Source organism: Vicugna pacos, chromosome 7 (assembly GCF_048564905.1).
Source record: "Vicugna pacos chromosome 7, VicPac4, whole genome shotgun sequence".
Lineage (NCBI taxonomy): Eukaryota > Metazoa > Chordata > Mammalia > Artiodactyla > Camelidae > Vicugna > Vicugna pacos.
Window position 1 is genome coordinate 36,845,065 of NC_132993.1, and position 13,440 is coordinate 36,858,504.

Genomic DNA, 13,440 nt, shown 5'->3' on the forward strand with positions numbered 1-13,440 from the left:
CTGGTCCCCGCGCCCTACCTCTCAGCCGCTCCTCCGGGACGTCCGCCTTCCACCTGCGGCTCCGAAGCCTGAGCCCAGCCAGGGACAGCAAGGGCCCCCTGCCTCCAGCCCTAGTGCCCGTGCGTTTGCGAGTCAGGGGCGGAACGCGGGATCCCTCCCACACCGCCTCCGGCCGGGCGTCCCAGCTCTTTCTGCTGGAGAAACTCTTAAGAGTCGCTCTCCCAAAACCGGCAGGAGCTGCAGGGCTTCGCCGAGGCGGCAGCGGCGGTGAAATCCGGCCGCCACGGCTGCACCTAGTCTTGGCGGCTGCACCAGGACTTACGGCGTTGCCGCAGTTGCGTTGATCCAGGCAAAGAAAGGGTCTTGCCCCGGACTCGGACGTCGGATCCGCAAGAACTGCGTCCAGACCCCGGCACCAGAGCCACGGCTCACGATCGCTGTCCGTGTCAAAGCCAAAGTCCCGGCCGCGACGCCCGCGCCTCCGCCGGCACCATGGCCACGCCTCCTCCCGCGCGCCAACCCCTCCCCGGGACTCCGAGGGCACGTGGGGGCGGGGCCCGCGCGCGAGGCCAGGAGCCTGGAGAGCGGAACCCGAGAGCGTGGGGGCGGGGCCCTGGAGCGCGAGGGGCGGGGACACGGGCCGCGGGGGCGGGGACAGGACTCGAGACGGTGGAATGCGCGGCCCAGAAGTGTAAGAGGTGGGGCTATGCTGCGAGAGGGCTGACCGGAGCGCTTGAGGGGTGGTGACGGAAGGGGGGTAGTGGGGGAGGAGCGAGGAGGCGGGGCCATAGCTAGGGGGCGGGGCCCGGGAGCGCGGAGGCGGGGTTTAGGGACGGAGGAGGCGGGGCCGACGCCATAGCGGCAGCGGCGGGTCACCCAGAAGCTGTACTGGTGGCGGCTGCTCCTAAACTTGTGTTGCTACCGTGGATCAAAGGCTGGTTGTGCGGGATGGGGGCTTTCTAGTCTCGCCCGAGGCGAGACCTGATCGGCTGCTTTTCGGCGGGCGGCACCGAGGGGCGCGGCAGGCGCTGCCGGGCCGCCAGCCCGAGTTTAGTCCGTGTTTGGGGCGTGGGGACAGAGATAGGGCACTCTCTATCGGGGCGGGGGGCACCGCTGCGGCTCAGGGGCCTCTCTCAGTTCTGTCTGAGAATGTTCGAGAAAGGACTGAATGAATCTTTCTAACGTCTGCCCCCTACTTTCGGCTTCCTCTTTTCTTCCACCAGAGTATTACCCTTGCACTGCTTACAGAGAGATGTCCTCAAAAAAACAACGCGAGCAATTCATTGTGCTACTAGGAGGGAGCTCGCACCACCGATTAGAGATGTGTTCGCCTAGGTCACTTGCAGCGCTGCTCTTTGCCTGTTCAGCGCTCCGAGTAAATACAGATATTTTCTATAAGTATTAAATCTAGTCATTAAGAAGGAAGAACATGCTAGTTGGAAATGGAGGTTACTTCCCAAATTCAGAACAGTTTTTGGATCATAGTACTAAATGACAATTTGGTTAAAGATTAAAAAGCCTTCTACATTACATTGAATACACGAAGCTGGAATACTCGGTTAAACAAACCATGTGGTGATACCGTTGAATACTTTGACACTGGGTATTCAGTGACCTCTGAAGTTTCATCCCCAAACAATGTGACCGATGCTCTGGCTTTAAATTTCCCAGGCTAGATCAGCAAAAACTCACTCTCAGGGAAGGCAGAAGTATTTCAGATGTGAAATGAGAGCCAGAAAAGGCTTGGCAAAATTCTGTTGCCTTTCTGATTGTGTATATACTAGTCAGGACTCTTAATTGCCAGTGACAGGAATCCAAGTCAAACTAGACCAAAAAGGGGTGGGGGGGATTTCTGGGTTCTTGTGCAGAAAAGTTAAGGAATAGCTCTTACCTGTGTCGTGTGTGACTGCATCCAGCTCAAATGATGTCATCAGGACCTGGTCTGACCCCCTCCATCTATCTCCTCCTCTGGCTCCCCAGCTCCAGCACTAAGCTACATTATACCTCTCCTTTCCTCCTGCAGTCCTGTTGTGATAAGGGAAGAAAATGTTTAAACAGAAAATGGTAGAGGAAGGAAAGATCTTTGTTGATCAGAATGCCTTAATGGGCCTTCATGGCTGTGGATGGACAGCCTGGGAGCCTTGCTGGTTGGGCTAGAAGTAGAGAAACCACACATTGTATTATCCAAACCAGGTCAGGACACTTTAGAGGGTAAGGGGGGCACTACTGACTTCACCATCACAACAGGTATAACCTAGCTTTATTCCCTGTAAACCTAAGCATATGTTCCCTCTTTCAGAAATGAAGTCAAACGGCAGCTAAACTACTGTGCGTTGAAACAAACAAAAACCCAAAACAGGATGGCTAAATTTGAAATGACTGACCACACCAAATGATGATGAAGATGTGGAGCAACTGACGCTGTCATACATTGCTAGTGGGAGCATGAAACGGTACAGTGACTTTTGAAATCAGTTTGGCAGTTTGTTAAAAAGTTAAACATACATCTGCCATACAACCCAACCATCCATTTGTAGGTATTTACCAAAGAGAAATGAAAGCATAAAACCTAAAATCTTGTACATGGATTTTAATTGGAACTTCGTTATAGCCAAAACCCAGAAACAACCTCAATCCACCAGTAGAGAGTATATAAACAAATTGTGGTATATACATATGAAGGAATACTACTCAGTGATAAAAACAAACTATTAATAGCCACAAATATAGAAGAATCTCAAAATCATACTGAATGAAAGAAGCCAGATTAAAAAAACAGAGAACATATTGCATGACTCCATTTATACAAAACTCTGAAAGATATAAGCTAGTCTCTGTAGAGAGAAAGCAGATCAGCAGTTGCTTGGGGATGGGAGGAAGGAATGGATTAAAAAAAGACACAAGGAAACTTTGAAGGGAGTGATGGAAGTGTTGTTTGGGGTGTTGTCGTTCCATGGGTGTATGTATGTATGTCAAAACTGATAGAGCTGCACTTTTTAAATCTGTGCAGTTTAGTTTACTTCAATTATACCTCAATAAAATAGGAGGGGGGAATCTTCAAAACATAAAAAGAAATGCTCTTTAAACTTAAAAAAAAGAAAAAAAAGACAGGATTATTTGGGGGAGGAGGGATAGGTGACCCAGGGTGGAGAGGAGGAAGTTGAAGGGGAGCAAAAGGGTCCAAGAAGAAGGTGAGTCTGGAGCTAACAGAAGAGACCAGTGATCATTCCCCAGTTAGGGTTGGGGCCCCAGGAGAGGGAATAGATTGTCATTGTCTTAAGCTTATAAATACTGAAGTGGTTGCCTCAATATTTATCATATAGATGTGATCCTAAGACCTTGCTTTCCCAGCAAGAAAAGCCAGTGTCACAGCTCCAATGTTCCCTTTACAGTCCACTGACATTTGTCCTATTCTTAGGATGGCTTCACCAGGTTTCAGTTTCCCCAAGGAAAGTGGTTTGGTTTGGTTTTGTCTTGTTTTTCCATTTGAGTCACAAGCGAATTTTGAAGCATTCAGGGCGCTCCTCTTGCCAAGTGGTAGATGAGGGCCTTGTGACAGCTGTAGCAATAAAGCAAAGTATTTTTCATTTGTTTATATATTTTTTAAATGGAGGTACTGGGGATTGAACCCAGGACCTTGTGCATGCTAAGCATAAGTTCTACCACTGAGCTATTTCCCTCCCTCCTGAAGGTTTTTTTTTTAAAACAATTATGTTTAAACACAATAAATCAGCACATTTTTTTGGATTGTGTCTATTTCTACAGGGCCACTTCCCCTCCCCCACAAGCACAGAACACGATGGGGAAGAGCAGGGAAGAGGAGAAATGCCCGGGGCAACAGTCTCAACTCAGAAGTGCACCGACATGGAGGGGAGGAGCCCCGAGCCTCTCCTCCTGTCTCCCGGGTGGCCCTAGGGCAGTCCTTTAAGCTGCCAGTTATCTTGGAGACTATGCTTCTGAAGGCCATGGAGGTGCCAAACATCCTTTCATCTGAACCCCATGAGCAAAGGCCAGGCAAGTTGCACACCTCCATCCTCCACTGCTTGAAGTCCTCTCGAAGGCGGGCCATGCACCCACGGCAGCTCAGTTCCCACCCACAGCTGTTGGCACCCAGCATCTGACCGCATCCTGCATTATCTCGTTGGGCTCCATGGCCCCTCAGGCCACAGGTTTTCTGTGCTGCTGCTCTGACTGTTCTCAGAGTAGGAATTAAATGTAGAAATGGCAGGCTTGCTGAAACTCTGCTCCTTTGGGTCAGCTGTACCTTGCAGGATGGGAGGGTAAGGAGGGCAACTGTTGGTGGGACTGGCCAAAGGAGTGGGCTTCAGGGTAATGGTGCTGCCCTCCAGCTCAGATCTCTGGCAGGCCGGGAGCCTATAGGTGACTGTCACTTCATCATACTTCTAGCGCATCTATAAGTCATGGATCCCTTCCCATGTACGTCTTCAATTCAGTCTGCCCAGGATCCTTGTAGTCAGGTAGTGGCTCTATATAAGGCATTAGTTCCTCCCTATGGCGCATGTTCATCCACAAATCCTTTATGATTCCCTCTAAAGGGCCTCCCTTGATGGGGTTGAGGATGACGAATTTCTTGAGCAGGTTTTCATATTCCATGGGCATGTAGAAGGGAGTATTGTATATTCTGTTCTGTACCTACTCCCACAATAAAGAAAAAGAGAAAAGAATAAAGAAAGAAAAAGGAGAAAAGTTGAAAAGAATAAAGAAAAATGTGAGAAAAAGTTAAAAGTAAAATAATTAATAAAAAGAAAATGGGAAAAAGAAAAGGAAAAATGAAAAGGTTTTAAATTAGAAAAATTAAAATAAAGGAATAAAGAAAACTGAGGGGGAAAAAAAAAGAATAGAGGGTGGAAAAAAAGAAAAAATACCAAAACAGACAAAAAGCCAAACAGAAAAAAATTTTACCTTTGGTGAAAACCCCTCAGGTGACTGAAAGCTGGCTTCCTGAGCTAGACAGACCAAAACCCTAGGCCCAGCACAGCAGGTGTTCAGAATTCCATAACAATAGTTCCTTACCAGGTCATAGCAAGAAACTGACCTGTCACAGCTAGGGATAATACACAGTGACTTTCTCACTTTTTTGTCTCAAGGATCCTTTACTGTTTAAAAAAAAAAAAAAAAGGAGCTTTTTGTTTATTTGGATTATGGCAATCAATATTTACCTTATTTGAAATCAAAACCTGTAGGATGCTTCAGTGAACTTCTCATTTCTAGTTTGAAAAGCTATAATAATTTTTAAAAAGCTCATAATGTCTACATTTAAAATATTCCTTTTGGGGTGGAAGGGATAGCTCAGTGGTACAGAGTGTGCTCAGCATGCAGGAGGTCCTGGGTTCAATCCCCAGCACCTCCATAAAAAAATAAAAAATAAAATAAATAAAATCTGATTACCTCCCCCTCCCCCCAAAAGTTAAAATAAATAAAATGCTCATTTCTTTTTTTCTTTAAATTCTGAATGGTCTCAGAATGATGCCACAACTTACTGACATCATGATACTACACAGAAATGTTCCTTTGCATAAAACAATGAAATGTTTTGGTCTGGCCTTGGTGTTAGGGTAATACTGCTTTCATAGAATTAGTTAGGGAAGATTCCCTTCTGCTTCTATCTTCTGGAAGAAATTGTAGAGAATGGGTATTATTTGTTCCTTATATGTTTGGTAGACTTCACCAGTGAACCCACCTGGGCCTGGTGCTTTCTGTTTTGGAAGACTATTAATATCAGTTCAATTTCTTTAATAGATACAGACCTATTCAGATTGTCTATTGAATAAGCCTTTTTTTTAAATGAAATTTTTAAAGAGAATTAATCAAAACATTTCTGTGACAACAAACAAAATAGAGAGGATTGTGAAAAAAAAATTCCCCTCTTATGATCCATCTGTCTGTTTGCAGATGTGCCCGCCTATCTGCCAAGGGATCACTGTCTGCTAATAGATATAGAAGAACCTATTTCTTTGATCAGATACATAGAAAGTGAAGAAGAAACAGCTCCAAATCATTTTTATGTGCAAACCTACATCTATTTTGGTTTTACTAAATGGCTTTCATCAGCCCCCACAACTGAGCTCAACAGCAGTTAAAAACAGGCACCTCAATTCACAACTCCAAGGGGACCCAGAAGTGTCATTTCTCCTTCCTTCAGTGGACTTGGCCTTTTTCCAGGGAAATGGATTGAAAGGCAGGAATAAAATTTTGGCAGTACCAGTTTGGGTTTCTTTGTATCAAATTCCTCCTTTAAAAGCTCAGTCTATTGACTGATAAATTATTTCATTTCATGGCTGACAGTTGAAGGCTTTTGTCATTTCCCTGACATCGTAAATGCCTTTCCAATTGGCATTTTATTTCTTATGGAGCATTTGGCTAGAGATTATTGTAGCAAAGTCCCAACAGAAGGAGGTGGTTTCATTAACAGTACCAAATGGAGAACATTTACCGTCAGAGGCACTGTGTTGCTTCTGATGGTAAGACCCAGAGTTGTTATTATTACAGAAAATAATATCCATTAATCTTTAAAGGTGATGTGATTATCACCATCACACTTAGGAACAAAAGCTCCCATTTGTTTTATTCATTTCCTCATAAAAGCAACATTTCCAGTTAATTTCAGACTTCCACTTTTTCATAGAATAGTTTATTCTTTATTGTTTATTAAATTTGAGGGTTTATGAAACATTCTTCTTCATCAAGCCTATTACTTTGATTTCTGGGTGCCCAATTAGGAGACTTCTCTTAGCATAGAAGACTCCAGAGGCAGAAGAGGGAATGAGGCAATTATTCCTACCTTGGGGTAAATCAAGGCAATGCCCTTGGACCCTGCACTTCTGAGGGAAGAGTAAGGAGGAAGCGTGGCTGGCTGGAGCTCGAGGAGGCGCTCATACGCATACAAGCAGCAGGTGGACCTCACCTGCTCTGCCTCCCCCTTCAGGCTCATTTGGCAGCTGTTGGATCCCAACTGTCAACACCCTGCCAAGTTCAACCTCATGATGCACTTTCCAGATTCTCCCCTTCTCTTCCGTTTCACCATGGCCACTGGCGTTCTTTTTTTAGCCACATTTCTCCTAAATATTGGGAAAGTAAGGCCTGATAATCTGGTTCCTGACCTCAAAGCCCTACTTCTAGGAATGACTCCCTTAATTTCCTTGAAGGACTTAAAGAGTATCCCTCAGAGTGTGATCCAGTGGTGGTGAGGGAAATTGAGGAGACGCCACACCCAGCACTAAATATGATTGAGCCCCGCTGTGGGGAATCTCTCCATTTTCATTCCTCTGACCGTCACTTTGTGTCCAGGGGAAATTCTTAGTTCAGGGCCACTGTGATCGTAACATGTTCTCACATTTGTTAATCTTTTTCTGTAGAGAAAATGATGTTCTGAGGCTCAGAATCTTGGCAGGCACCAGTATCCAGCTAAAATTTAATTACATTGTTTTTCATTTGGGAGGGTATTTGAGGGGGGCACTATCTTCTATTTATGGCCAAAGATATAGCTGTACTATATACAGTCATACATCCCCAAACCCACAGGGTGCTCCAAAGTGGCAGTAAACCATGAAGGTACTCGAGAAAGGCTGCAGAATAAGGACTGTGTTTTACAGGCAGTGGTTCTCAACCTTGGCAGCATGTGGGAACCCCAGGGTCGCTTGTCCGAATCCCAGTGCCCAGGCCCCTTCCCAGACCAATTCTATCAGAAACTCGGGGGTGGGACCTAAGTAGGGGTATGGTGCATAGCTTGAGAACTAGTGCTTTAAACTGATCTTAGATCTGAGTGTAGATGAGACTGAACATTTTCTCCACACCAAAGTGACAGGATCAGCACCTGGAACATGAATACATATTTTAATGGCCAAGGTCAGCCACAGTCTTAAAATGTCAGTCCAAAGAATTATAAAATTTTAAAGCTGGAGGGGATCTGAGAGCATCAAATCTAAATCCTCATTTTATTTTTGAGGCCTAGAGAGGCTAAGAAACTTGCTGGGAATCACCCCGTAGGAGCCCAGGGCAGGGCTCCTTCCCCAACATCCTGCTGCCTCTCTGGTGGCTGTAATTGCCTCAGTTGCAAATTGACCCGGAAGAAATGACAATCTTTTTGAGGAATAAGCTAAAGACACAAAATTTGGAGGCTTCCAGAAAGGGGGGGGGGAGATGTTGTAGGGAGCCCAAGAGACACCACAGACGTTCCTCTAAGCATGTTCCATATTGGAAAGTGCTAGATTAGAGAAAATGAAATGAGTTTCATCACTGCAGGACTTCTCAGGGCCTTTAATTTACTAACATACATAGGGAATCTCCAGAAGGAGACAGGACAGGCAGCGTTGGTGTGCTCTTTTATGTGGCAGATTTCACAGGACTAGCCTCTCTTGGGAAAGTACTAGGTGGACAGTTTCCTAAAGTTCTGGCCCACTCTCCATCCTTCTTACCCTGCTTTATTTTTCTTAATAGCCTTCATCATTTATAGATTTGTTTATTGACTGTCTCTTCCTCACTAAGACATAAGCTCCTTGAGGGGAGGGAGTCGGATCTCCCAAGCACGTCCAACAGTGCCTAGGTCTTCATAAATATTTATGAAAGGGGCTGAGTGGATAGTCTCTTAACACATAGGTAACCATAAGTAGTTACCTAGCGTACTCCTCCTGGTCATGACTGTACGTCTCTCACTGCCACGTTAGGCAGGGTTGTTGGGGAGTCTGTATGCTGCAGGGAGTTTCAAAAAGCCAAGTGGCCCTGGTGACACATGGGCTAATGGCCAGGCTCTGGCACTAATGAACTCTGTGGCCTTGGGTAAATCAATTGACTTCTCTGGGCCCCATTTTCCTCATACAGTAAAATGAGCGGACAGGGTTAGACAATCTCCAGACGTCCTTCTCAGGTATTGTCTGACAGTGTTCCAGTGAAAATAACTGATGTAGCTGGGGATTTGCCTGCTTCTCCTTGGAGTTCTATCAGCTTTTCCTTCCTATAGTTTGAAGCTGTTATCAGGCCCATAAATATTTAAGATTGTTATTTCCCCTTGATAAGTTAATCATTTTATTTTTATGAAATGACCTCCCTTGTCCTTGGTAACATTCTCTGCCCTGAAATCCACTTTGTCTAATGTTGATACATCCCCCCCAGCTTTTTTTTAAAATTAGTGTTCCCATGGTACATCCTTTATCATTCTACTTTTAACCTATTTGTACTTTTTTTAAAAATTTAAAGTGAGTTTCCTGTAGACAGCATATAGTTGGTTCTTGCTTTTTTAAATCCAATCTCTCTATCTCTGTCTTCAAGTTGAAGCAGTCAGATCATTTAAATTTAATGTGATTATTGATAACATCAGGTTTAAATGGACAATCTTGCTGTTTTTCTGTGTTCCGTCGTTCCCTTTTCCCTTTTTTCTCTTTTTCTGCCTACTTTTGGATTGATTACTTTTTTGTAACAGCTTTTTTGATATATAATTCATATCCCATATACCTCACGCATCTGAAGTGTAAAGTTCAGTGATTTCTAGTATAAACACAGAATTGTACAACCATCATCATCCATTAGAGAACATTCTCATTACCCCCCCAAAAGGAACCTCACACTTTTAGCTATCACCCCCAAATCCTCCCATTTTTACCCTCCCTCCAGCCCTAAGCAATTATGAATCTACTTTCTGCCTCAATAGATAAACTTATTCTGGACATTTTATATAAGTGAAATCATGTAATATGGGCCTCTTGTAACTGGCTTCTTTCACTGAGCATAGTGTTTTCAAGGTTCATCCATGCTGTAGCATGTATCCGTAATTCATTCCTTTTCATCAATGCATTTCACTGTATGGATGTTTATCTTGTCATCAATTGGTGGACATTTTATGAAAAATGCTGCTGTGAAATTCATGTTTTTCATTTCTCCTGTGTATGTTCCTCGGGGTGGACTTACTGGGTCATATGGTAACTCTGTGTTTACCTTTTTGAGCTGCTGCCTGACTGCTGCAAAGAAATTGCCCCATTGTACATTCCCACTAGTGTTGTATGAGAGTTCTAATTTCTCCACAGTCTCTTCAACGTTTACCAATATCTTTTTTTTTCTCTATAGCCATCCCAGTAGATATAAAGCAGTATCTCTCAGGTGTTGATTTGCATTTGATTCCATTTTATCTCCTTTGGGATTATTAGCTGTACATCTTTGTGTTGTTATTTTAATGGCTGTTTTAGGATTTCTAGTACACATCTTTGACTTATCGCTGTCTTCCTTCATGTGACAGTATACCTCTTCATGCTTATTCAAGAAACTTACAAAAGTGTGCTTCTTCACCTCTGACTTTTGTGCTATTGTTGTCATGTCTCTGGTTAGAATAGATGCTCTCCTCCTTGTAGGGTAATGGTGCTCTGTGACCCAGAGGGAATAGGACTTGTCGTGGGAAACTACAGGAGCGAAAGCAAATGGGTTAATTTTTTAGGCTTTTGCATTGTTCCTAGAGGGCAGGCCTGGTCCAGCTGTCTGTATCACCAGGGAGAACCTGGATTCAAATCAAGAGGGGTCTGGATTCAAATGCAGGGAAGTGGAGAGGAGGTCTCAGAGTGGGAGAAATCCTCCGGAATCCCCAAAGCACCTTCAACAGACTCCTGATTCTCCTGAGGATCTTCCTGGCTGCATTCTTCAGGATCCACGTTGCTGGATTCATGACTAAAAAGTTCATCAGGTACAGTGATTACGCATGAATCAGGGTAGGACAACAGAGAGTCACGGCTTAGAAACAGAGAGACTTGGGCTCAAGTATCAGCTTAACCATTTATAGATACATATCCCAGGGACAAGATCTAAAAATCTCATGAGCCTTAGTTTCTTCACCCATAAAATGGGAATAAAAATTCTTACCTCCTAATATTGATAAAAGGATTAAATGAGGTGATGCAGGAAAAAGCAGCCATCATGTGATGTAGCAAACACTCCATGAGTATTTTATCCCTTCTGTAGGACTCATTATTTACTAGCCAATTGTATTTTTACACTTTTTTATATTTCGCAGGAATTCATATTTCAGGGACTACACTGAGTTTGAGAACCTTTTTCCTCCTTATACTCTGAAAATTCTAGTGAGTTCAAATATTTTTATGAGATTGTCACCAACTCCCTACTTTTCAAAGTGCAGAACTGCCATCCATTGGGATGAGCAATGCCAGGCACCCTGCATGCCTCATTGCCAAAGATAATCATCAACCCCTTAAAGATGGGCAGGGTTTCACAACCTTGGCACTATTGACATTTGAAGCCAGCTCATTCTTGGTTATGTGGGGCGGTCCTGCACATGGTAGGGTGGTTCCCAGCATCGCTAGCCTCAACCCATGATATGCCAACAGCATTCCTCAGTTGTGACAATCAAAAATATCTTCAGACACTGCCATGTATCTCCTGGGGGGTGAAATCTTCCCCAGGTGGGGACCACTGCAATGGGGTTGGTGTCATTCCTATGTACCTGTGAAGTAGCCACAGTTCAGAGTGGTCAGGAACTCTGCTCAGAGTCACGCAGCTACCAAGTGGTGGAGGCAGGATTCAAAACAGAATCCAGCTCACTCCTAAGCCCCATATCACAGTGACTCGAGAATGCACTCTTGTCTACAAATGTGGCCTCCAATACTTTTGACAGCCTTGGCTTTGAATTCTGCCTTTTGTGCTGGAATTGCCTAGAATCTGGACTCTCTGCTCTAAAAACCAAGAATAGGCCTCCAAAAGGAGCAATTAGATAGTCATTGTTCACAGACAATGGGCTCAGAGGAATGAGTGGGCACACTGCATGCAGCTGGCAACCAAACGTGCTTTTTCTTGACACGAAGGATGTTACAGTTTGAATCATCTCCCCCAACAGATACATTGGAGTCCTGCTCCCCGGTACCTGTGAATGTGACCTTATTTGGAAACAGGGCCGTTGCCAATATAATCAAGTTAAGATGAAGTCATCTGGGGATGAGCCCCAAATCCAACATGACTGGGGTCCTTATTATAAGAAGAGGAAAGTTTGGACACAGGCACAGAGGGAAGAAGCATGTGAAACTGGAGGCAGAGCTGGGAGGGATGCTGCCACAGGCTAACAGACATCAGGGCTACCAGAGCTGGGCCAGCCAGCGAAGGATCCTCCCCTAGAAGCTTGGTAGGGACGTGGCACTGTCGAAACCTTGCTTTCAGACTTCCAGCCTGCAGAGAATAAATTTCTATTGTTTTAGTTCAGCCCATTTGTGGTACTTTGTTACAGCCACCAGGGGAAGGCCCTCCAGGGAAGCGCTCCCCAGCTCTGGGAGCCCCGAACACCCCATACTTTGGTTTGACAGTGCTTCTTGTTCCCCCGTCAGTTATAATATCTGGTCATTAATCAAAGTCATGAAAGCTATTTAACTCTCCTACAATAAACCCACAAGTTAGACTGTGCCTCCTGCTAATTACATGGTGGAGATAGTGATCTGACAACGAACTGACAACTCAGGGGACTTCCTAGGTGACAGCTGCCCACTCAGATGCCTCCACATGGCATTTCCATAGCAGCAGCCTGGTGTGTCAGCGCCTTATCTTTCTTGGTAATAGGAGGGACCATATCATCCCGAGATAAGGAGGAACGACTTCACAGAATGACTTGGTGGCCTTGGTTACCTGCAGGTCATGGGTAAACAGACAGAGGAGAATGAACTTCAGACAACCATGAGATGCATATGCATAGGAAGTGACCAAAGCAACCAAGACCATTTAAAAATCTAAAATCCAAAGTAGTTTGTTCTGGGCACGTAAATAGGTGGCAGCAAATAGACTCATATTTAGTCCAGAATTCCTGAGGCTAAATCAGACCTTAGAAGTCACGTGCGTCCCAAATAGGTCTCTCATCTTTCCCTGCCCAAGCCCCATGGGATGTTCCAAGTTGAAAGGATTGTATGGACAAGTGAATTTGGGAAATGTTCTGTATTTTAATCTCTGGGAAGTTTAGAAGGCCCGTTAGCATAGTAAAGACTTTGAGAAATTCTGCTGGAAAGACACTGTTCAACTCCTTCTGGGGACGCAGTGGAACCTGCTTTGGACTACTGATAAAGTTTAACCTGTTCACTTTGCAGAATTTGAGGCTGAGGCCCAGAGAAATTAGATGCTTTTTCAAAGGTCACACAGAAAGTGACCTTAGGTGACTCAACTGGGATCTTCAGATTCTGAATCCATTGCTCTTTCTGTGTTTTCATCTTCCCATTAACTAGTTTATTAATAAACATTTGAGTGCTACCATGTGGGATGTGGGAACACAAAAATGAATAAGGCAGGCCTTGCCTCGTGTGTAATTTACTATTTCAGGAGCGCATGAGCTACAGAGTAACAAATAATGGAGAGGTTACGGGAACAGGGAAGGGAGGGAGAGAAAGGCTGACTTTGGGATGCTTCAGTGATGAACACAGAGCAAGTCAGTCTGGAGGTCTGAGTTTCTGTCAC

General features: G+C 44.7%; 1 protein-coding gene and 1 long non-coding RNA gene across 3 annotated transcripts in view; one reads left to right on the forward strand and one right to left on the reverse strand.

The window, feature by feature from the left end:
- Positions 1–494, reverse strand: part of EEPD1 (endonuclease/exonuclease/phosphatase family domain containing 1) — a 98,448-nt gene extending 97,954 nt beyond the window's left edge. The window contains exon 1 of one of the 2 annotated variants that reach the window (XM_072964680.1): positions 323–494. The gene's annotated coding sequence lies outside the window, so the exon portion shown is untranslated. Of the gene's footprint in view, positions 1–18 lie in introns of both variants that reach the window. The other variant, XM_072964679.1, reaches the window with a different exon arrangement.
- Positions 495–865: 371 nt separating this feature from the next.
- On the forward strand, positions 866–4,134 carry LOC140697550 (uncharacterized). The gene is made up of 3 exons (XR_012074698.1): positions 866–934; positions 2,300–2,453; positions 3,766–4,134. It is a non-coding gene; the product is annotated as an uncharacterized lncRNA (long non-coding RNA).
- Positions 4,135–13,440: the final 9,306 nt, after the last annotated feature.